The 24,712-nt window shown below is 54.6% G+C and overlaps 3 non-coding genes and 1 pseudogene across 3 annotated transcripts; 2 read left to right on the top strand and 2 right to left on the bottom strand.

Annotated features, from left to right (window-relative positions):
• LOC120375743 overlaps positions 1-24,712 on the bottom strand; it is a 128,303-nt pseudogene that overhangs the window by 96,703 nt on the left and 6,888 nt on the right.
• Positions 4,114-4,195, top strand: TRNAS-UGA. The gene has a single exon. It is a non-coding gene; the product is annotated as a tRNA-Ser (tRNA).
• TRNAR-UCG lies at positions 14,540-14,612 on the top strand. The gene has a single exon. It is a non-coding gene; the product is annotated as a tRNA-Arg (tRNA).
• TRNAG-UCC lies at positions 19,648-19,719 on the bottom strand. Its single transcript has one exon. It is a non-coding gene; the product is annotated as a tRNA-Gly (tRNA).

Below are 24,712 nucleotides of genomic sequence, written 5' to 3'. Positions count from 1 at the left end.
AACATTACACCACCAACTATTTAGCATTTGTATGAGAGAAGTTGGAGGGAATTCAAACATCTTCAAATGGTAAAACTTTTCCCCCGGCCTGGTCAGTGAATCCTATGGTGAGAAACTTTCTGTGCATTTCAGTTTCTTGTATTGTTGGATGGAGCCTGAGGTGCTGGAAGGGAAATGTCCATGGAAAACCTGGACATCACTGTTGTCCAAAAAAAGGCAGGTGTTAGACACAATCGCTTCTCGTATTCCCGTGGAATCCGAGTCTAGCTGAAGAATTTCTGTCTATCCTAGAGAGAATCATTCCATTGTAAATACAAATGAAATGAGATCTTCAGGTCGAGTCAGCGCCTTTTAAAAATATTTACTGAGAAAAAAGCCATTCTTTGCCTTGTTAATAAGGACAAGAAGCCCTCTTTTCCTTTCCATTTCAAATGCGAAATGAATGGAGATTTTCATTGAAAAACTTCTGGCTTTTAGGGGGAATTGAACCCAGGCCATGGCTGTTAAAACACCAGAACCTACTGCTTAAAGCACCAGGGAGGGCTGTTTTTTTCTGACAGCCAGTGTTGTTTTTCTCAGCCTCCTACTTCACCAATGTCAGACTCTGAGTGTAGTCAAGGTCTCGAATAGGCTCCCAAAGGCGTCTGTGGTGTCTCTGTCCTCAGAGGTTTTTAAGAACAGGTTGAACAAACCTCTGTCGAGGATACTCTGCATATACTTGGTCCCATAGACAACCTGCTCTGGCTCTATCTGCTACCTTCATCGTGTTTGGATGTAAAGGTGGGAAATGATGGGGAAATTGGCCCCTCTTTCCAGTTTAAATGTTGTAACTTCTACATCTAGACTGGGGTGGCCAACCTGAGCCAACGTAACTGCCAAACGTGCACCTTTGTATGCAACTGCTGAGTCAGTTGTGAACCTTGCTACCATTATCATTATCCCTTTGAAAGAATGATGGTGATGGACACTTGGCTCGATATCCCAGTGTGCCCTGGACGTCTACAGGCTGCATTAGCCAATCCAACCATTTGGCACTTGCAGATGGGCACCTCTGTATTGTGCCTGAGTCTTGTACAGCTATGAAAGGATGGTAGATGCCGATATTTTCCCATCTTTTTAACCAGCACTAATACCCAGCCAAGCCAGGGCTGGGAAGAGAGAGAGAGCAGCAGGTTTCCCCTATTGTGGCCGTCTCGATTTTTCTTGACTAGCTTCACCTGTGCACCAACTTATACTTTTCCTATGTGAGCCTGGCTAGCTCAGTTGGCAGAGCATCAGACTTTTAATCTGAGGGTCCAGGGTTCAAGTCCCTGGTGAGGTGAAAAACTTCTTACTGTGACTATAAAAATCTGTCTTTCTGGAGTCTTGTTCAGTGTTACTCTTTCTCTCCAGGATTTTGCCTTTCCTAAGAAGGGCCTTTCTGTGGGGGGGATTGAAGGAGCAACTCCTTGACATCTCCTCTGTCCTTGCAGGCTGGAGGAATAGAGTCCTCTGGGCATATAGCATGTTCCTCCCCTGCAGACACAAACACACAGAATATTCATAAGGAATTAGAATTAGAATCCACCACTTTCCTTGGGAGCTTGTTCCTGTCATGAATCATCCTCGCAGTTAAATATTTGTGCCTTAGTAGTAATATGAATTTGTCTCTATTCACCTTCCAGCCATTGGGTCTTGTTATGCCTTTCTCTGCTCGATTAAAGAGCCCTTTCATACCCAATATTTTCTCTCCATTAAGGCCCTTCAACACTTCAATGAAATCACCTTTCAATCTTCTTTTGATAAGCTAAACAGGTTGAGCTCGTTCAATAGCAAAGAGCCACCAAATGTTCTGAGGGCTGGAGAAAAATGTCTTCTAGGGAAAGTGGTGGATTCTCCATCTCTTGATATCATTTAATGAAGACTAGATGCCTTTCTGGAATGTGTTTGCCCCAAAAGTAGCTATTGTGTCATACAGGAGGCCTCTGATATGCAGGGGGTCAAATAAGATGCTCTAGTTGTCTCTTCTGGCCATAAAGTCAACTAATTTCTGAAAAACGGAGTGTAGCATTGGGAGCAGCGTCTGATGTTTTCTTGTCTAGCCGGCTTGCTTCCTAGAACGAACGCTCCTTGAGTGGGTGATCCACAGGGAGTAGCTCAAACCTCCAAAGTGCCTGGCTAGGGGCAGGACATTAGCACAGCAAGGGAGGGGTGTGGCAGTGACATCACAAAGGCTTTTTGCAGGACCTCAGACTATTGGTCCAAGGTGGTGGGGAGGTGGTGACCTCACAGAGAGATGCTGACATCAACCAGGCAGGACAGGGGCGAGGGGCCAGGGAAACCTCAGAGACCCCTGTGGCTTTGCTTCAGCAAGTCTCCTTCTCCAGGTCTCTCTTTGAGGACTGAGAGAGTATTTGGGTTCAGGCACGTGAGCGCCAGGAGGAACCTCTTTCGAGTTTTCTCCTTCCCTTTTAGTGATTTTACTAGTAAACAGAAGTCCCTGTTTAGAAGGTAAGAGCCTCCTCGAGGTTTGAAACCTGTTCAGTCTGATCCATCTGGTGACCATTGAATTCTAGGCATGGAAAACACGAGCTTAAGGAGGCAGAATTTTATTGCGCACTTGGGATTTTGTCCCTTAGAATCACTGGGGTCATTAGGGTTTGTCCTTTTGGTTTCACCTTTTCCTCCATCCATCCCTTCCCCCCAGTGATGAGCTGCCAAAATCTTAACAACCAGTTCCCTATAAAAAGTTCTGATTTAAGGGAGGTAGTGGGGGAGGGGCAGGGGGAGATATACTCATGGGGCCGGGGGCCCCTGCAGGGCCTGGGGCAAATTGCCCCACTTGCCCCCTCGGCAGCCCTAGAGCTTGCAGCCCCCTCCCCCCTTACCTTGCCGGCAGCTCAAAGCAGCAGGACAACTCCAGAGCTCAGCTGAGCTGCCCAGCTGATGCCGGCAGCTGGCCACACTGCAGCTGGGGGGAAACGGAGAAAGGGCCAGAGGAGCCTCAGCCTCCCAAGCTGGGAATCCTGGTAGCAACAGGATGGTCCGGCCCGCGGACTGGAGTTCTTTGCCCACCCCCTGGCCCTTTAACAGCCGGTTCTCCACGGAGGTCTAATTTTAGTAACCGGTTCTTGAGAACCTGTGGGAACCGGCTCCAGCTCACCACTGCTTCCCCCTTTCTCTGTCTCTTGCTTCTTTTGTCCTTTCACCTGTTCCCCTCCCAACACCAGGAGGGAGGGAGGGAGTGTGTGTGTGTGTGTGTGTGTGTGTGTGTGTGTGTGTGTGTGTGTGTGTGTGTGTTGCAGGGGAGTGCTCTGCAGCTCCCACTGTGGGAGGTCCACCAAAAATGTGGGGCTGAAATAGTGCTCGGGCAGTGATCCCCTCCGGTGACCTGGGCCATCCTTTGGGCTCTCTGGTGAGAACCCTCAGCCTCCCGTCCTCAGTCTCTACCCTGATTCAGCTCCTTGTTGTTCTTTTTTAAGACCAAGGAAATAAGTCATAACCTGTTATATGTTTGACAAATTTTGCTGCTTCTCTGCATTAATGGTCTCTGAGCAGTTCATGATTCTCTCTAACATTGCAGTTCTCCTCAAATACTTGCTGAATAATTACTGTGAACTGTTGTTAGTCTGAAGCTCATCTGAGAGCACTTTATTCAGGTCATTCAATGTGTGAAATTCAAGATCTGATGGTTAGTTTCAAAATCAGGGCTCTTGGGTCCTATTCCCAACTCTGCCACTGGCTGGCTGTGTGACCTAAGACAAGTCAATTCCCCTTTCTCAGCCTTAGCTTCTCCCTCTTTCCAGTAGGGATAATAATGATCCGCTCCTACCTACCTCACGGTGAGTGGAGGATGGGGATCCATCGGAGAGTGTCACTAGGAGTATCAGAGGGGTAGCCATGTTAGTCTGGATCTGTAAAAGCAACAAAGAGTCCTGTGGCACCTTATAGACTAACAGACATATTGGAACATGAGCTACTGCACATGGCTAAGCAAAGAGAACAAACCCCAAATCCCCCCTGTGCTTTGAGAGCCAGGTTTGTGGTGGGAATTCTGTAGTTCAGATGATTTCATGCCTGGGCATTGTGATTCTTTACCAGTTTCTCTGGCATTGGGGCAATTTTGTGCTCACAGCTGTGATGGCCGAGTGGTTAAGGGGTTGGGGTTGAAGCCCAATAGGGTTCCCCTGTGCAGGTTCGAATCCTGCTCACAGCGAGGCCTGGGTTTTAGCCAGTCTCTCACTGGGGAACCTCTGTACAACCCCTTGAGACACTCTCAATTCTCTCCCCACCCCCAAGTAAATCCTGTTCTGCTCCTTTCATGGAGATCCCTGGGACACCACCTCACACTGTGTCCCTGGTGAGTCAGGCAAACTCTCAGCGCCTGAAGCCTCTGCCACTCACCTGGTGCCCCATAGATCAGCCATAGCCCTGGTTCAGCTCCTCTCTCTAGAGTGTGAAAGGAGCCAAGTCAGCGACTCCATGGGAGCTACGGGGCTGCAGAAACAACAGAGAAAAAATAGGTGCTCAGCACCCACTGGCAACCAGCTCCCCCACCCCCACTACAGGCCTTGCTGACAAGCTCCTCCTCTTCCCCTTCAGCACCTCCCACCTGCCAGTGATCAGCTGTTCAGTGGGGTGCAGGAGGCGCTGGGCAGGGAGGAGGACGAGCAGGGACGGGATGAGGGGGGGGAGGGAGTGGAATGGGGCAGGAAGGTTGTTATATCCTTGGGGGCAGTCGGTTTAGGAAGAAATCACTTGAGGCCTTAGAGCAGACAGCTAACCAAACTACCATTTTATTTATAGATACAGAGCTCACCCAACTGGCCGAAGCCAGCCGGGCTATCCCCTAATAATCTAGCTCAGTTGCCATAGGACCCAAAAACCATGACAACCAAATACACAACAAAGGTGAAGGCCGGGAAGAGATGGGACAGCGGTGGCAGCTTGGGGGAAGGGGTGGAGTGGGTGGTACAGAAAGGGGGGGGGGGATTTGTCCTGGGCCCTGCACCCCTCTAGGGCCGGACCTGAAGGGAAGCACCGACTATCACAGTGACAATACAACTGACCAGCCTTGCGGGGGAGGCTGAGGGAGATCCACGCTCACCCAGTCTCTTCTCTCCCCCAAGCTGAGCCAGACACTGCTCTCTCCTGGCTCTCACTCTAGCAGCTGGACGCCAAGGAGCCATTTCCCCACAGGAAGTGCATCGAGTGCCCCTGTGGTGCTGGGGGGCTGGCGCTGTTGCTGCCTGTGGGGCTGGCAGGGGGGCTGATGTCTGCACAGACTCTCAGCTGCCGAGTCAGAGTGCCAAGTGGTTGGGGGGCGCCGAGAAGCACACTCAGAGGAGGCGGGGGAGTGGAGGTGAGCTGGGGCAGGGAGCTGGGAGGTGCGGGGGGGAGGGCTGCCCACAGCAGGTAAGGGGGGGCCGTGCAGGTGAACCGCTCCCTGTCCCAGCTCACCTCTGCTCCGTCTTCTCCCCTGAGCACACAGCCCCCCGCTCTAATTCTCCTCCCCTCCCAGGCTTGCCGCACTAAACAGCTGATTGGCACCGCAAGCCTGGGAGGCGGGAGAAGTGGAGCGGCACCGGCGAGCTCAGGGGAGAAGGCAGAGTGGAGGTGAGCTGGGGTGGGGAGCTGCTGCAGGGGGGGCATGGCCCCCGCCCCTGCTCTGCCCCAGCCCCTGCCCCCCTCCACCCCTGCACTCACTGCATGGTAAGTGGAGTGACCCAGCCCCAGCCTGGTCCACTCCCCTGGTTCCCAGCCACACTGCCAGCTAGTGCTGTGGGGCGGTTCCCCCCCCCAAGTTTGGGAGCCAGGGGAGCAGAGCAGGCTGGGGCCCCAGGTCTCCGTGGGGGGAAGCAGAGGGGGGCTGGTCCCAGGCCTCCATGGGGGATGGGGGCTGGCTACTTCCTGCAGGAAGTGGAGTGACCCAGCCCCAGCCTGCTCTTCTACCCTTGCTTCCAGGCTTGTGTTGGTGTGGGCTGGATTTGTGCGGGTGTTTGTGTATATTAGCACGTGTGTGTGTGTGTGTGTGTGTGTGTGTGGCTGGATTCATGCATATGTTTGCAATTGTGTGTGTGTGCATGCTCTGCTGCCCTCTGCCAGCGCGACAACTATTTCTCTGTAGGTCACAGCCCCCATACCGTCGACCCCGATGGTGATTTCCCCATCTTACAAGGGCTGGCTGGCCTGACCCTTCTCCCCGCTGCAGAGTGTGGTGAGGGCTGCAGCTCACCCCCAGTGCCAAGATGTGGGGTGCTGGGCTCCAATGCACCTGGAGAGCAGCTCAGGTGAGGAAGGGCAGGGCATGTGGTGTTCGTTGTGCGTTGCCTGGTGCTGGGCCGTTGCAGAATCCCCAGTCACGCCGCACAGCGCACCCCGAGAGGGAGTGGGGGGCCAAGCAGATGATCCAGCACGAGGGGATCATTCTCATTGGTAGCAGTCCAGTGGCAGTGAGTTCCACAGGCCTTGGCACATGCTGTGTGGGGCAGGAGGTCTTTGTATTTGGAGTAGTGGGAGTGAACTGTGTGCAGTTGTGTCTCTGAGCACGATTGTGAATATTATGGTGTGTGTGGGGGTGTGATTGTGACTGTGGCTGGGGGGGTGATTGTTTCTTTGGGGGTTGGGCTAGCATGTCCCTCTGAGTGTATTGTGTGTGAGTGTTCCTGGGATTGTGTGAGTCCCTTTGTGTGTGTGTGTGTGTGTGTGTGTGTGTGTGTGTGTGTGTGTGTGTGTGTGTCAGTCACTTGCTGGGATACAAGGCAGGTGAGGTGCTGTTACTGGACCAGCTTTGGAGCCATACAGGGTCTTCTTCATGGAGGGGAAAGGTGCTCAAAACATCACAGTTCAATAGAAGGTGGAACGCTCTGCTCCGAACACCAGACATTCCCCTACTTCCTGGAACGGGGGGGCCTGTCCCCATTGTCCTGTAAACAGCCCCACCATGTAACCCAGAGGTGGCTCCATCTTAGCACCAAGACACCAATGGTCACTGCTCCAGAGGAGATGGTACATACAGGCCACTGCCCTATGTGACCCCACATGTTACTGCCCCAAGAGGTGAGGTACACACAGGCTACTACTCAAACTGGGCACCTGGGGTCACTGCAGCAATGGTTGGGGGGGATACATGCAGGGCACTGCTGCACATGGCCACCAGGGGGCACTGCTGCAGTGGTGGTGGTGGTGTGGGGGGATGATAAACAGGCCCCTGCCTGAAGTGGCCACTACCACAATGGTGTGGGGAGAGCGGGAGGGAGATACCAATAGGGCACTGCCACACCAGGGCACCACGGGGAGGTCACTGCTCCAATTAGTAGAGATACACATCGGGTAGTGCCCCAACTGGGGGCCCTACCCAAGAGAGAGAGGGGGCTGGGGAGAGAAGAGGAAATCAAAGGCCACTGCCTCACTTAGCCACCAGGGGTCACTACCTAAATAGGGGAGACAAACACACACAGGGCACTGCTCCACCTGACCAGCAGGGGTCACTGCCCCAATTGGGGGATATACAGAGGGTATTGCCCCACGGAGATGCCAGGGATCAGTGCCTGCCATATCTGGCACAGGGGTAGAGGATAGGGTGACCAGATGTCCCGATTTTATAGGGACAGCCCAATATTCGGGTTTTTCTTATGTAGGTGCCTATTACCTACACCCCATCCCGATTCTTCACACTTTCTATCTGGTCACCCGGGGGGAGAGGGAGGCGGCTACACACAGGGCACTGCCATACTTGGCCACCAGTGCACATCCCTAGTGGGGGAGTGACACACACCAGGAGCAGGGATCACTGCCACAAAGGGGTTGGAAGACACCCAGGGCACTGCCTGACACGGCCACCCAGGCGCCCTGCCACCTTGGGAGGTGAAGAACACACCTCAGGCACTGACTCCTCTGGCTACCAGTGGTCACTGGCCCAATGCAGGGGTTGGGGGAGTAAATACACACAGGGGACTGCCCCACCTGGGCAACACGAGTCACCGAGATGAGAGTGGGATACGCAGAGGGCACTGCCCCAATGGCTGATATACATACAGGGCCCTGCCTCACCTGCCCACCAGCGCTCACAGGCGCAATGGCAGTGGTGGGGTCACACAGGCAACTGCCCTCAGTGGCCACCAGGGGTCGCTGCAGCAATGCTAGGGGGGGATACAAGCCAGGCATTGCTGCCCCTCGCCACCAGGAGTCACTGCTCCTACAAGAAGGCACCTACAGGACACTCCCGTGCCTGGCCAGCAGGGGTCCCTATCACTGGGGAGGGGCTATGGGGAAGCAGAGAAAGAGCAACTAACTGCAGTGGGGAAAATTGTCATCTACCGGGGAGAAAGAATGGACTCTGCTAGGACATCGCACCAACTCCAGCCAGGCTGGATACCAGCAATTCGGGGCTGGAGCAGCTCCAGCTAGAGGCTGGGCGGAGGCAGGTGACCTCGGTCTCTGTGCTGAGCAGGATGCGTTGGCAGCGAGGAGGGACAGGGAACCCCCCGGCCAGGGTCTGGCTGCCCAAGGAGGGGGAGATCTGTGGCAGTTTTGGAGTAGCTGGTTCAGCAGCCGTGAGCCGCACGCTTGTCCCTGCCTGAGCTCTCCAGGAGCACATAACACACAGGTGTGCACTGCATGTAGGCACCAGTGTAACGACAGGGCCAGACTCTGCTGAGTGCTGCCTGTGAGAGACAGGGGCAGAGTCAGACGGGCAGATGGGGTCAGGAGATGACAGGGCCAGCGGCCATGAGCTGAACCCATCACAAGTCCAGCCTGTGACGTCACCATCCGTCCCTGCAGCTCTCCATCTGTCCCGCTGTCCGTCCAACCTCAACCTCCCATCCGTCCCCATGTATGCCACACACACCCCTTCACCCATCTGCCTCACACACTCATCTATTTTCTCATGCATCCTGCTGTCCCTCTGATTGGCCCTGCAGTGCCCAGCACAAGGAGGCATAGTGGACCCTGAGCGAGGCTTTTGGGTGATGCAGTAATGGAGTTAGCAGGTGATAAGGCAGCAAAGAATCCTGTGGCACCTTATAGACTAACAGATGTTTTGCAGCATGAGCTTTCGTGGGTGAATACCCACTTCTTCGGATGCAAGCAGTGGAAATTTCCAGGGCAGGTGTGTATATATAAGCAAGCAAGAAGCAAGCTAGAGATACCGAGGTTAGATCAATCAGGAGGATGGGGCCCTGTTCCAGCAGCTGAGGTGTGAAAACCAAGGAGGAGAAACTGGTTCTGTAATTGGCATCCTCCTGATTGATCTAACCTCGTTATCTCTAGCTTGCTTCTTGCTTGCTTATATATACACACCTGCCTGGAAATTTCCACTGCTTGCATCCAAGAAGTGGGTATTCACCCACGAAAGCTCATGCTGCAAAACATCTGTTAGTCTATAAGGTGCCACAGGATTCTTTGCTGCTTCTACAGAACCAGACTAACACGGCTACCCCTCTGATACTTGACACAGGTGATAAGGGAAGTTCTGGGCATCTCTAATCGCAGCCCCTCTTCTCCTGTGCCCAAAGCCATGACCGCGAGCCCACCCCTCTCAGTCTCAGGCCCCACAGCCCCAAAGACATGACTGGCCACTCATGCTGTGACCCAGTTACAGCAATGAGGTCTCCCTGAAGATAGGGGGTGGGAGGAGCAACCCCCTTATCCTGGCAGGCAGGACACATCCTTCCCAGTATGGCAGAGACCCTGCCCGTGGGCAGATGGACCCAGCTGAGCCCATAGGAGACTGGGGGAGGGGGAGCAGAGAAAGAGGATGCAGGCAACTGAACATGACAGATGTCCATGAAAGGAGAGAGAGAGTTTGAGTGTGAGTTGGCCAACACAGAGAGAGAAACCTCGGAGGAAGAAAGAAACTCAGAACAGGGAGTCACCCTCATGGATCCAACTTTCTGCTAGGGAGCACACACCACTCCTGGCCAGAGAGATGATCAGCCCTTGCAAATGGCAACATCATCTCCCTTGAAGCCACAGCTAGTCTGGAAACCCACACCCAGGTAACAGGAAGTCCCTGCCTGGAGCCAGGGGGGCTGTGACCAGAGCCCTCCCCAAACCAGACACTTCTCTCACCGACAGAGACAGCTACTCTCATCCCAGCTGGGCAGGTCTTGCCTGGCATCAACAGGATTCACCCTGTCACTGCTCTCGCTCACTTTCCATCTCACCTCGGGGCTGGACTCCGTCCCCGCGACTTCTTTTCCCTTGGTATGAAACACAACACAAGAGGAAAAGAAAAAGCAATGGTGGCGAGGCTCCTCTTCTCACTACTCCCGCACCCCAGGGCTCCGGCTTCAACCCTCCTCCCATTCTGCCATCACAGCTACAATTAGAAATCTGAGCCCTGGGCTCACACCTTGTTGTCTCCCCAATCCTTGGCGCTGTCCAGCATGTCTCCCTCCACAGAAGTCACCTGGTCTCATCTTAGACTCCATCTTCATATTGCTCTTCTCCTTCCCAGAGCTCCTGCTCTGCTCCTCAGACCTGTCTGTGCTCAGCTCTGCAGGCAGAGGGGAAGGGGCATGATGGGAACACACACGCCCCATTCCAGACACCACGCAGCATCCACAGGGCTACCAAAGCACGTCACCTTCTGCCAAAACCATCCCCCACCCCGAGGGAGCAAAAAGCCTTGCTGAGCACAGCACACACAAGACAGAAAAAGATTAACACCCACACCCAGCCCAGCCAGAGTGGGAGCTTCCCCACCTTCCTGGCCACAGGCCAATGGGGCTCATGGATGGAGGAGTTTGGGGGGCTGTGGGGGCCCCTGAAGAACTAGCTCAGCGTGTGAATGAGTGACTGGGATGTATGTGGGGGCCGGACTGTGGGTTGGGGTGCCCAGGAGGACCCAAGGGAAGGGACTAGGGGGATTAGGGATAGAGGAGGGTGGGGTTACCAAGGTGCATTGTGGGAATGTGGGATTTAGAGAGCCCAGAGTGGATGGGTGGGGGCGGGTTGGAGGACCCCACAGTGGCTGAAAAGGGGAACTTGGCAGGTTGGGGGGTAGCAGAGATTGGAGATGAGGAACCTCACACCCTGGGGATGGACTGGGGGGGGGATGGGAAAGTGGGGCCCAGCAATGGAGAAATGGGCTGGAAACAATTAGGGGCAGGGCACTGAGGGGGAGGAGGGGCAGGAGGAAGGGGATGGGGCACTGAGGACAGGGGGGAGGAGGAGGAAAAGGTCATCCGGGGTGGGGCGAGAGGAGGAGGTCGGTGTCGGGGCACTGAGGATGGGGAGAGGAGGAGGAGGAGGAGGGCGGTGAAGGGAAAGGCCAGGCAGAGTGTACAGGGTGGGGAGGGGACGCTGGGGATCCCCACAGATGGGGGTGGGGCTGGCGAGAGGGTCACAACAGAAGGGGAGACACGGGGGCAGGTTGGGGGCTTGAAGGCTGTTGGGGCCCTACAGAGGGGAGGAGGAGGAGTGCTGAGGATGGGGATGGGGGGAGGAGGAGGAAGGGGGCGGGGTGCTGAGGATGGGGAGGAGAAGGAGGGTGGGGTGCTGGGGAGGGGAGGGGAGGTGCTGAGGACAGGGAGGGGAGGAGGATGTCGGGGTGGGGCGGGAGGAGGAGGTCGGGGCGCTGAGGACAGGGAGGAGGAGGTCGGGGTGGGGCGAGAGGAGGAGGGGTCGGGCGCTGAGGATGGGGGGAGGAGGCGGGGCGAAGGGAAAGGCCGGGCAGAGCAGACAGGGTGGGGAGGGACGCCGGGGCGGGCTGGCGGGAGGGTCACAGCGGGGGAGACACTGCGGGGGCAGGTTGGGGGGGGGTTGAAGGCCCCACGGCCCCAGGCTGCCGCTTGTGGGGCTGCTCCCAGGCAGCTCAGCCCCCCCCGCGGCTGCCCCCCAGGCCCAGCTGGGGGGGGGGGTGGCGCCCTTTCACTCCGCGCTGCATCTGCCCTGCGCCCCCTCCCGCCCGGATCCCAAACGGGATTCGAATCCCAACGGCCGCAGCGCCGCCTGGGAACCAGGGCCTCCCACGCGCCGAGTCTCTGCCCGCGCTCTCCGCCATGCTGAGACAGGCCAGGAACTACAACTCCCAGCCTGCCCGGGCGCCTCCGTCCTCCAGCCCCGGTGCGGGCGGGTCCCTGGGTCAACCTGACACCCCCCCCCCCCCCAACGCAACTCCTCATCCCCGCCCCGCCCCCCAGGGAGCCCCGGCCCCGCCCCCCGGTGCAGGGTGTGACGCTGCCCCGCGCAGGAACGTGCTGCGCCGCTTCGCCCCTTTCACCCCCCCCCGGCACAATGCGGCTGGTCGGGGCGGAGGCGCGGGGCGGGTCCGTGCGGGGGCGGGTCCGGGTCTGGCTCTGTCCGGGGGCTGGATCCCCGTGTCCGCCCCGCGGGATGTTCCCGGCGCCCCTTGTAACCCCTCCCGGCTGGGTGTGAGCGGGTCCGGGTGGGTCCGCCGGGCCCAGGCACCGGCCGCGTGTCACCCCCCGACTCCCGCTGCCCCCGGCCCCGCGCCCTCCCCCGGGTGAGCCCGGCTCTAAACACCTGTAAACACCCGCTGCAGGGACAGCGTCACCCCCACCCTGAATGAGTCCTGCTCCTTCCCCGAGTCCCCCCGCCCAGTCACTGCTCACCCCCGTGTGGGGGCACCAGCACTGTGCCGGGTCGTGATGGGAAATTGTCCAAGCTGGCCCAGGAGAGACGTGTGTGTCCCTGCTGCCCCCTGCTGGCGGGGCTGCGCCCGGCTGTGTGTGTGTGTGTGTGTGTGTGCGTGCGCTGGACTAACCAGTAGGAAATGGCTTTGCAGGACTTTGTATCCTGCAGCAAGTGACACTGACACACACACACACACAGACTCACGAAGGGACTCACACAATCCCAAGAACACACACACAACACACCCAGAGGGACATGCTAGCCCAACCCCCAAAGAGAGAAACAATCACACCCCCAGCCACACTCACAATCACCCCACACACCATAATATTCACAATCGTGCTCAGAGACACAACTGCACACAGTTCACTCCCACTGCTCCAAATACAAGGACCTCCTGCCCACACAGCATGTGCCAAGGCCTGTGGAACTCACTGCCACTGGACAGCTACCAATGAGAATGATCCTCGTGCTGGATCGTCTGCTTGGCCCCTCTCGGGGTGCGCTGTGCATCATGGGTGGGGATTAGTGCAATGGCCTCGCACCAGGCAACGCAGAACAGACACCACACGCCCTGCCCTGCCTCACCTGAGCTGCTCTCCAGGTGCATTGAAGCCCAGTGCCCTGCACCTTGGCACTCCTGCCCCACAGGGGTGAGCTGCAGCCCCACCACACTCTGCAGAGGGAGACAGGTCAGGCCAGCCAGCCCTTGTAACATGGGGAAATCACCATCAGGGTCGACGGTATGGGGGCTGTGACATATGGAGAAATGGTTGTCACGCCGGCAGAAGGCAGCAGAGCATGCACACACACACAATTGCAAACATACATGAACACATGCATGAATCCAGCCACACACACACAAACACCCGCACAAATCCAGCCAACACCAACACAAGCCTGGGAGCCAGGGGAGCAGAGCAGGCTGGGGCTGGGTCACTCCACTTCCCCCAGGAATTAGCCGGCCCCCCATGTCCCACGACGGCCTGGGGCCAGCCCCCTTCTGCTTCTCCCCATGGAGGCCTGGGGCCGCAGCCTGTTCTGCTCCCCTGGCTCCCAAGCTTGGGGGGAGGGGGAACCGCCCCACAGCACTCACCGGCTCCCCCCATGGAGGCCTGGCTGGGAGCCAGGGGAGTGGACCAGGTTGGGGCTGGGTTACTCCACTTACCAGGCAGTGAGTGCAGGGCGGGGCCATGGGGAAGAGCCGGGCAGCCCCCTGCAGCAGCTCCCCTCCCCAGCTCACCTCCGCTCCACCTTCTCCCCTGAGCTCGCTGGCGCCGCTCCACTTCTCCCGCCTCCCAGGCTTGCGGTGCCAATCAGCTGTTTAGTGCCGCAAGCCTGGGAGGAGGAGAATCAGAGCAGGGCGGCGTGCTCAGGGAGAAGATGGAGCAGAGGTGAGCTGGGACAGGAGCGGTTCACCTGCACACACACCCCACCCCGTTACTTGCTGTGGGCAGCCCTCCCCGCACCTCCCAGCCCCTGCCCCAGCTCACCTCCACTCCCGCCCCTGAGTGTGCTTTTTGGTGCCCCCAACCACTTGGCACCCTGGGCGGCCGACTAGTTTGCCTAGTGGTTGCACCGGCCCTGGCCACTGCCTGTCAGCAGTTTTCCTCCTCCCCCTCAGTGAGACTAAATCTCCGCATCTAGACAGCCGGCCTGTCCGCTGCACCCCAATCCCTCATGCCTGAGCCTCCCTGCCAAAGCCCTGCACCTGGCTCCAGAGGATTAAATCTCACATCTCACTGGGAACTTGACTTTTTGTGCCCAGAGCGTCTCGGCCCCCCTCAGTAGCTGACCTGAGAAACACAGTGTCTGCAAAAGCAGCAAAGAGTCGTGTGGCACCTTATAGACTAACAGACGTATTGGAGCATGAGCTTTCGTGGGTGAATCCCCACTTCATTGGATGCATCAGTGTCGGCCTTTTCCAAAGAAGTGCCTGGAGGGCCTTTTTCTGTGTGACCACGTGGCCTAATGGATAAGGCGCCTGACTTCGGATCAGGCGATTGAGGGTTCGAGTCCCTTCGTGGTTGTGCTTGTGCAGTTTTACCTTCGTGCTGCAAGTCCTGCTCCCTTCAGGGCTGGAACCTCTTCTTGGCTGCTCAGGCCAATGCTCTGGCTTCAGCTAGAGCCCCGGGAAGGAGTTGGGGGGTGGGCCTCACAAAGGCTGGGGCATGAGCCCCAGGTGCTTCCAGTCTCGCCTTTGCCCTTCCTGACTTGCCAAAGAAACTGGGCGGCTGCCCGGGCTAGCGTGTGGAGCAGTTTCCCTCTTCCAAGTGTGCGCCTGTCCCTGTGCTGGAGGGTACTTGCTACATAGCACCTTGGGAGCCTGGGTGTTTCTCTGCTTCTCGCCAGCTGGGGAAAAGCCTCTTGGGGTAAAATCTCCTGCCCCACTGCCAAAGTGAGCACCTGGAGTGGGAACGGTAAGAGGCGCCACCAAGGGGGCTGGCCCTGCTTTCCTACCGTCTTCGATAATGGCCACAGAGCATCAGCAGCCGCCCTGCATGCTGGTCTGTGGGTGGCCTTCAGTGGGGGTTTGGCAGGGCCGGCTCCAGACCCCAGCACGCCAAGCACGTGCTTGGGGCGGCATGCCACGGGGGGCACTCTGCCTGTCGCTGGGAGGGTGGCAGGTGGCACCGGTGGACCTCCCACAGGCGTCCCTGCGGAGGGTCCGCTTGTCCCGCGGCTCCAGTGGACTTCCTGCAGACGTGCCTGCAGATGCTCCTCTGGAGGCATGGGACCAACGGAACCTCCGCAGGCACGTCTGCAGGAGGTCCACCGGAGCCGCGGGACCGGCGACCACCAGAGCGCACCCCGCGGCATGCTGCCGTGCTTGGGGCGGCGAAATTGCTAGAACCGCCCCTGGTATTTGGCACGGCAGGGAGCAGCTTGGCCGGGTGTCTTTGTGGCTGTCTGCTGGCCACGCATAGGCATGGTTCTCCCCTCCTCTAGCCCTGCCCTCAGTTGCTCTGTGGCTTTTAAGCCTTCCCTTGGAGCTGTCAGCACCAGCCGCCTCTGCTCTAGGTGCCCAGAGGAGGAGAGGTGCTGGGCTCTGTGACGAAGTGGGGGATTTTCTTAGGGTTTTCTGTGTTTTCCAGTGGGTTGCATGCACAGGGAGCGGGACTCTGTCCCCGGGTGTTACTGGTTTGACGAGGGGAGGTGAGGGGAGAGGGAGTTTGTTGTTACAGAGGACCAGAGAGGGACTTGGGACCCCGGCTGATGGCCTGGAGGATGGAGACCCCAGCGACTGGTGACCTGGTGATCCGGAGACCCAGCTCAGGAGTCACAGCCGGTTCTGGCCAGTGGGAATAAAATGGGCTGCAGAGAGAGGACCCCGGAGAGGAGAGGAGGCCCAGGCAACCCTGTTTACCTGGAGAAAAGACAATGCACATAGGTGGAGCTTGGGGCCGGGCAGGGGCGGCTCTACCTATTTGGCCACCCCAAGCAGTCATGTGCAGAGCAAAGGCGGCCCGGGGCACTGTGTCAGGCTCTGGCACCGCTTGAGACAATGGACCATCTTCAGCCACCAGCCGACCCAGGATCTAAGGCAGGAATGGGGTGAGGAAGCAAGTCAAGCTGAGCATGGCAGGCAAAAATTCATCTCGCCTTCGTGGGCGCTCGCAATGATGCCCTTTTTGTGTGCCAGGGCTGACAAAAACCTCCCAGACAGAGAAGCAGCAGGCCAAAAAAGCCCTCTACACCAGCTTTCCACACAAAGATGGACTACGAGCCGTCAGGAACAGTATCCCCGATAATGTCACGGCAAACCTAGTGGCTGAACTTTGTGACTTTGTCCTCATTCATAACAGATTTGGGGACAATGTATACCTTCAAGTCAGCGGCACTGCTATGGGTACCCGCATGGCCCCACAGTATGCCAACATTTTTATGGCTGACTTAGAACAACACTTCCTCAGCTCTCATCCTCTAATGCCCCTACTCTACTTGCGCTACACTGATGACATCTTCATCATCTGGACCCATAGAAAAGAAAACCCTTGAGGAATTCCACCATGAGTTCAACAATTTCCATCCCACCATCAACCTCAGCCTGGACCGTCCACACAAGAAATCCACTTCCTGGACACTACAGTGCTAATAAGCGATGGTCACATAAACACCACCCTATACCGTAAACCTACTGACCATTATACTTACCTACATGCCTCTAGCTTTCACCAGAGCACACCACACAATCCATTGTCTACAGCCAAGCTCTAAGATACAACTGCATTTGCTCCAACCCCTCAGACAGAGACAAACACCTACAAGATCTCTAATAAGTGTTCTTACAAGTACACTACCCACCTGCTGAAGTGAGGAAACAGATTGACATAGCCAGAAGAGTACCCAGAAGTCACCTACTACAGGACAGGCCCAACAAAGAAAGGAACAGAACCCCACTAGCCGTCACCTTCAGCCCCCAACTGAAACCTCTCCATTGCATCATCAAGGATCTACTACCTATCCCTCACTCTCACAGATCTTGGGAGACAGGCCAGTCCTGGCTTACAGACAGCCCCCCAACCTGAAGCAAATACTTAACAGCAACCACACAACAAAAACACTAACCCAGGAACCTATCCTTGCAACAGAGCCCATTGCCAACTCTGTCCACATATCTATTCAGGGGACACCATCATAGGACCTAATCACATCAGCCACACTATCAGAGGCTCATTCACCTGCACATCTACCAATGTGATATATGCCATCATGTGCCAGCAATGCCCCTCTGCCATGTACATTGGCCAAACCAGACAGTCTCTACGTAAAAGAATAAATGGACATAAATCACATGTCAAGAATTATAACATTCAAAAACCAGTTGGAGAACACTTCAGTTTCTCTGGTCACTCATTTACAGACCTAAAAGTCGCAATATTACAACAAATAACCTTCAAAAACAGACTCCCACGAGAGATGCTGAATTGGAATTAATTTGCAAACTGGACACCATTAAATTAGGCTTGAATAAAGACTGGGAGTGGATGGGAGATTACACAAAGTCAAACTATTTCCCCATGTTTATTTGTCCCCCTGCTGTTACTCACACCTTCCTGTCAACTGTTGGAAATGGGCCGTCCCGATTATCACTACAAAAGGTTTTTTTCTCCTGCTGATAATAGCTCACCTTAACTGCCCACTCTCATTATAGTGTGTATGGCAACACCCATTTTTTCATGTTCTCTGTGTGTGTATATATATATATATATATATATATGTATCTTCCTGCTGCATTTTCCACTGCATGCATCTGATGAAGTGGGTTTTAGCCCACAAAAGCTTTTGCTCAAATAAATTTGTAAGTCCCTAAAGTGCCACAAGTATTCCTCGTTCTTTTTGCAGATAAATGAATGGAGGTTAAGTCCATGAATGGCTATTAGCCAGGCTGGGTAAGGAATGGTGTCCCTAGCCTGTGTTTGTCAGAGGGTGGAGATGGATGGCAGGAGAGAGATCATTTGGTCATTACCTGTTAGGTTCAGTCCCTCTGGGGCACCTGGCATTGGCCACTGTTGGCAGATAGGATGCGGGGTTGGATGGACCTTTGGTCTGACCCAGTATGGCCATTCTTATGGTCTTATGAAGGGAGGAGCAAAGCTTTGCAAGAGAGTTTCTGTAGTGGTTATCACGTTTGCCTAACACACAAAAGTTCCCTGGTTCAAAACCAGGCAGAAACATGCTGGCTTAATTTTCCCAGCTCCTGCTGTTGTAGGAACAGCAGTGATTTCTATGCTCAAAAGGTCTCTTATACTTCCCCCGCTCCCACTTTTGTCTCCTCTCCCTCTCTGAATGCCTGTGAAGTGGCTTTTCCCCTCCTGCTCCCTCCTGGAATGCTGGTGGGATGAATGGGCTGGTTGAAGAGCAGAAGAGCTCCCAGGTAGACAAGGTGTCTGGGATGCTAATTAGGCAGCGATCACACATCCAGAGCATGGACACTGCCCAAGGTGGAGTGTGACCAACCAGATGCAGCCAAGTCATCTCTGGTCGCAGGCCATGAGGTGCAGGCCCTTAAAAGGGGAAGGGGCCCTGTGCTCAGGAGAGCACTCACAAGCTTGTACCTCCAGTGAATGCCCTTTGCCCGGACTGCCTGGCCAGTGGTTCTCTGCGTTGCATTTCATTGTGCCTCAGGGAGACTTACCTTCATCACACCATGCATCACGGTGCTGTGGGAAACTTACCTTGCAGAATCCAGACATCTCCAGTGCCGTGCCTGTCCTGGGAGTGTGAGTGTGACACCCCCCGCCCCCTTTCTTTTGAGCTTAGCTATCAATATAATAAATGTGCTGCTTTCTGCCAAACTGGTGGGTCATTAGTGCTCCCTACGCTGACTACCTGGCCCAATTTGGGGTAACACCTGCGATAACCCCAACCCCTGCATGACAGAGGGTAGTGAAATGAGCTGAGAAAAAGCCTTAGCATCAGCACGGGAAAGCTAGAGGATCTGGGACAGTCACCTTTTGAAGCCTTGTGGCTTGGTCTCCTCTGCCTTGGAGGTTGGCCTATGGCAGCCAGCTCTTCCTGCTGCCTCATCTGCGTGACTTGCCAAAGGAGGGAGTGAGGCAGGAATGGGGCAAAAGAGGAAAGTCGAGCTGAGGAAGGCAGGGCAGAAGCTAAGTGCCTCAGTGCAGCTAAGTGGGGTTAGTAGAGCGTCACCAGTCATTCTGCAAAGCCTGGGGAGGTGCAGTTGGCTGCTGGGAGGCAGAATCCTGTGCCTGCCTCTTGGCTTCCGGGTGCCTCCCCTCCCGGGTCTATTACAGGAGTGGGTGGGTGGGGTCTTTTGGCCTGCAAGGTGCAGCAGGTCGGACTAGATGATCACATTGGTCCCTTCTGACCTTGAAGGCTCTGAGTCTAAAAGGGAGAGGGAAGTAAAGGGAAAAAAATAAAAAATAAACCAAATGTTGTAATACCAGGATGACTCCACCTGCTCATTGTATAGTCCTGCCCCTTTCTTCCTCCATTGTGTGTTGAATGACCTGCAGGACATTGATTCTCTCCTTCCATTGCTAAACTGATACAATGTGACTGAAATTAAACCAATTCCCAGCAGCAAAAACATCACATCGCTGCATTGGCTGGGAATTGAACCCAGGTCAACTGCTTGGAAGGCAGCTATGCTCACCACTATACCACCAATGCATCTGACAAAAATGCTGCTTATGCTTGCCCAATGAGGCTAGAGCAGAATTGAGGCGTTTTACTACCTGTTAAAATGTACTGGAGTCTCATCACTAAAAAAAAACCTACCTCTATCTCCACCTGGGTTTGAACCATCAGCCTCTCAATTAGGTCACCAAAGTGGTTAATCACAGACACAGGTAACTACCCTACTTCCCAAGCTTGTCTATGAAGCACCTACAGGGGCACACCTGGCTAGTGAGGGAGGCGCACAGCTGGGGTTATGAGTTCAGGTCTCACCCAAAGCATCCGTTTTCAGTAGCCATGGAGCTTCCCCCACTCACTTTGTCTAATTCACATGGAAAGTGCCATACCACGGTGATGAGAGCAAATTCTAAACTCTGAAATGTGGAGGTGGCCCATAGACTGGGATAAGGGGTTTGAAGAGAAAAAGCTCTAAGGATATAAAACCAGTCTCCACGGGCAGGTACGGTACAACGCCTCAACAGGGAGCCATTTGGGGGAGGGGGTTTCACGTCCTCTGTTCAATGTCCTGAGAGGTATTTTAAGATGAAGGTAACACCATGGCTAACAGTTGACTGGCACGTCCTGGGTTAAAGAAAGGAAGGGACTTGGGTTAATAGTGGGAAGATTTGTGTTACCGTCACTGTCTGACCCCCCTTCAGTTCAGAGGTTTGTGCTTTGCTGGGTGGAACGCACAGACTCCTGGAGAGCAGGGGCAGCTGTTTCCATGGCAGAGAGCCTGGCACTTAGGAGACTTTCTTGACTTGCTGTTTTGAAGCAATTCAATAAAATAACAGTGGAGCTGCAATGTCCAGTCCAAAATTTCAGCCCCCACTCCCGGTGCAAAAATGCTATTTGAGGATCTAAACAGGAGGCTTCCGGCACTAGGACTCCTGACCAGAGAGCTCAGAGGGGGGTGTAAGAGCTGCTGACTCTGAGGGTCCTGGGCTAAATCCACTTGCAGGTGGAAGTGTTTTGATTTATTTGATGGATAATGAGCGCCAGCTACCAGGGGAGAAGCCCTGCCAACCAGCTGCCACTCCAGCTGCTGCCCCGGCGGGGGGGGGGGAGCCCCAGGGGGCCTGCTGCTGCTCCGGCCACCCCAGGAGTGCTGCCGGGGGCCACCGAGCTGCGGCTGCTCCTGCTGCCCGCGGAACCACAGGAGGGAGATGATTTTTTGACAGTGATGGACGCCTCGTCCTAAAGGCCTTTGTCTGCCCCCTTCTAGTGACTGTTTGGTACAGGAATGCAGCCCTCACTCCTGGGGCTCTCCTGGGGAAATAATGTTTCTGTGCAAAACACCAAAGCTGTTGACAGAAAGGAAGAAAAGGAAATGGCCACACGATGGGACTAGGACATAAGGAATGAAACACAAGATGCTTCTCCCATGTGCATTGACTTTGAACCTTGTTGTTTGCGGTGTTGTCTCTCATGTCCTGGGACCAACATGGATACAACAAGGGGGAGGAGGTCACATAATATCTTCTAAAGGACCAAGGAAGGGAGTATTATTTATTCCTTCTCATAATACAAGAAGTAGGAGGGGTCACCACATGAAATGAATAAGCTGCAGGTTTGAAATGAACACACTTCCCTCAAGCTGCTGGCAATGCTTCTACTAACGCAGCCCAATCTGCTGTTAGCCTTCTTGGCAACAAGGGTGCTGTTGACTCATATCCAGCTTCTCATCCATTGTAATCCCCAGGTCCTTTTCTGAAGAACTGCTGCTTAGCCAGTCGGTCCCCAGGCTGTAACAGTGCAGGGGATTCTTCCTTCCTAAGTGCAGGACTCTGCACTTCTCCTTGTTGAACCTCCTCAGATTTCTTTTGGCCCAATCCTCCAATTTGTCTAGGTCACTCTGGACCCAAACCCTGTCCTCCAGCGCTTGGATTCTTTACATGCTTTCACAGAGTGAAGAGCACATGTTCCATGATTTCATACGGCAGAGTTTTATGCTATAGGGAGCTTTCCCTGTGTGAATTTGACAGGTGAATCAACATAGAGACATATTGTGACCCTTCTCAGGAGCTGAGGGCTGTGAGTTTCCTTGATGCCACCTTCCACTAGGAAGAGGAGTTTAGCATTTGGCAGCTGGATGTTAGTGACCAAACTCACCCAGCCCATCAGGCACTCAAGGCCCCTCCTCTGAGCTACAGCAGCCACCCTAACCTCTGACTTCCTTCAATGTGTCCCCCCCCCGGGGTCCAGCCCGGATCACCAGATACTCAGAGAAATCCCAGATTCTCTCTTCCCAAAGCAATGGTATATTCCAGGTTACTAGTTTTACTGTGGACCACTGCTACTGTATCTCACACCGCACTTGAGTATAGTTATCAAACAAGCAGAAATTTATTTAACAACCGATAGAGATTTAAACAAACAAATGTGAGTGCTGGAAACCACCTGTTACCAACTAAACAAAATCAGAAAATGCAACCTACACTTTTTAATAGTTACCTTTCCTATCTAAGGCCTGGTCTACACTAAGACTTTAAATCGAATTTAGCAGCGTTAATTCAAATTAACCGCTCAACCGTCCACACTAGGAAGCCGTTTAATTCGACCTAGAGGGCTCTTTAGTTTGAATTCGGTACTCCACCCCGACGAGGGGAGTAGCGCTAAATTCGACATGGGTATCTCGAATTAGGCTAGGTGTGGATGCAAATCAAACTTACTAGCTCCAGGAGCTATCCCACACTGCACCACTCTGTTGACGCTCTGGACAGCAGTCCGAGCTTGGATGCTCTGACCAGCCACACAGGAAAAGTCCCGGGAAAATTTGAATTCCTTTTCCTGTCTGGACAGTTAGAATCTCATTTCATGGTTGGACATCGGGGCAAGCTCAGCAGCACCGGCAGCGATGCAGAGCTCTCCAGCAGAGGAGTTCATGTAATCTCTGAATAGAAAGAGGGACCCAGCAGAGACTGACCGGGAACTCTTGGATCTGATCAGTGTGGGGCGAGAGTCTGTGCTTTGAGCTGCGCTCCAAAAACGGAATGCAAAGACCTACGAGAAGGTCTCCAAAGCCATGAGAGACAGAGGATACAGCCGGGATGCCATGCAGCGCCGCGTGAAAATCAAGGACCCCAGACAAGGCTACCAAAAAATCAAATCACTGAGGATGCAAGGTATCCCACAGTTCCTGCAGTCTCCGAAAAGGATTTGCATTCTTGGCTGAGCTCCAAATGCTTCTAGGGTCAAAAACAGTGTCCATGTGGGTCAGGGCATAGCTCGGCAATTTACGCAGCCCCCAACCCCCAGAAGTGAAAGGAAAACAATCCTCTCTTGACTCTTTTACATGTCACCCTATCTTTACTGAATGCTGCAGATAGACGCGATGGTGCAGCACTCAACACCAACATCCTTGCTCCCCCCACGCTATGGATGGCTGATGGTACAAAATGACTGGTATCCGTCCTCATCATCAGCCTATTGGCACATGGGGCAGTGCAAAAGGACTGGTAACCATGCCGACTAGCATCGGTAAGGTCAATCAAGGGCGCCTGGTCCTAATTTTTCGTGGTAGATAGTGCAGTATGGCTGATAACCATCGTCATCATAGCAACAGGGGGCTGAGCTTCATCAGCCCCCAAGCCTTCATGTGTAAAGAAAAGATTCAATTGCCCCTGGACTAGCAGCAGGATGCTGGGCTCCTCTTCTCCACACTCCTTAATGTCCTATCTGGACTATCATAGCAGCTGGAGGCTGCCTTCCACTCATTTCTCACTAACAAGTCACTGTGTCTTATTCCTACATTCTTTATTACTTCATCACACAAGTGGGGGGACAATGCTATGGTAGCCCAGGAAGGCTGGGGAAGAATGGAATGAACAGGTGGGGTTGTTGCAGGAGCACCCCCTGTGAATAGCATTCGGCTCATAATCTATGCAGGATCTGACACAGAGCAGCTGTGCTCTCTGGGTCTCTGATACAGTGGTTCTCTAGTACACTTGCCCATATGCTAGGCAGGACTGATTCTATTTTTAGATACCAAAAAGGAGGGATTGACTCAGGGAGTCATTCCCAATTTTGGCTTTTGCGCCCCTGGCTAAGAGCAGCCAGAGGCACTTATGACAGCAGCAAATGGTGCAGTGCAAAAGGACTGCTAACCATGCCCATCTTATTACCAATTTATGGTGTGGTAGATGGTACAATATGGCTGGTAACCATCTCTGCTGTCATGCAAAAGCAAAAGCATGCTGCTGTGTAGCGCTGCTGAACCGCCTCTGTCAACGGCATCTAGTACACATACGGTGACAGGCACAAAAGGCAAAACAGGCTCCATGGTTTCCACGCTGTGGCGACTGCCAGGGCGATCCAGGGAAAACGGGCTTGAAATGATTGTCTGCTGTAGCTTTCGGAGGAAGGGATGACTGACGACATTTACCCAGAACCACCCGCGAAAATGGTTTTTGCCCCATCAGGCACTGGGATCTCAACCCAGAATTCACAGAGACAGATTAGACTGTGTTCATTGTTCGCAAACATTTATCTTGGCAAGGAATTCACTCCCTTTTTCCCATCACACAGCTTCGACTGTCTCCAGACCCGCCACAGCATCCCCCTCACAGAGGCTGGCAAAGATTAGGCGGCGAAATAAAAGACACGGGCCGAGATGTTCGCGGAACGTATGGGGTGCTCCCGAGACGACGCGACCAGCAGAGCCAGTGGAGGAGACCTCTCTCTGTACCAGCGCTCACTCAGCGAACGGGAGGAGAGGTGGCGTGAGGAAGACAAGCAGGCGACTCAAACGCTGCTTGGACTAATGAGAGAGCAAACGGACATGCTCCGGCGCCTTGTGCATGTTCTGCAGGACCTCCGGCAGGAGGACAGAGCCCCCCTGCAGTGTATCTGCAACCGCCCTCCCCCGCCACAAAGTCCCATACCCCCCTCACCCAAAATAACCAGAAGGAGGGGCGCCAGAGGCCTTGTAAACTGTCACTGCACCCCAGCAGAGTGCTCAAGTACCCAAAAGCTCTCATACCCTAAA

This window comes from Mauremys reevesii, linkage group 12 (genome assembly GCF_016161935.1).
Source record: "Mauremys reevesii isolate NIE-2019 linkage group 12, ASM1616193v1, whole genome shotgun sequence".
In the NCBI taxonomy this organism is placed as follows: Eukaryota; Metazoa; Chordata; order Testudines; family Geoemydidae; genus Mauremys; species Mauremys reevesii.
This window is presented reverse-complemented; position numbering and strand designations above follow the sequence as displayed.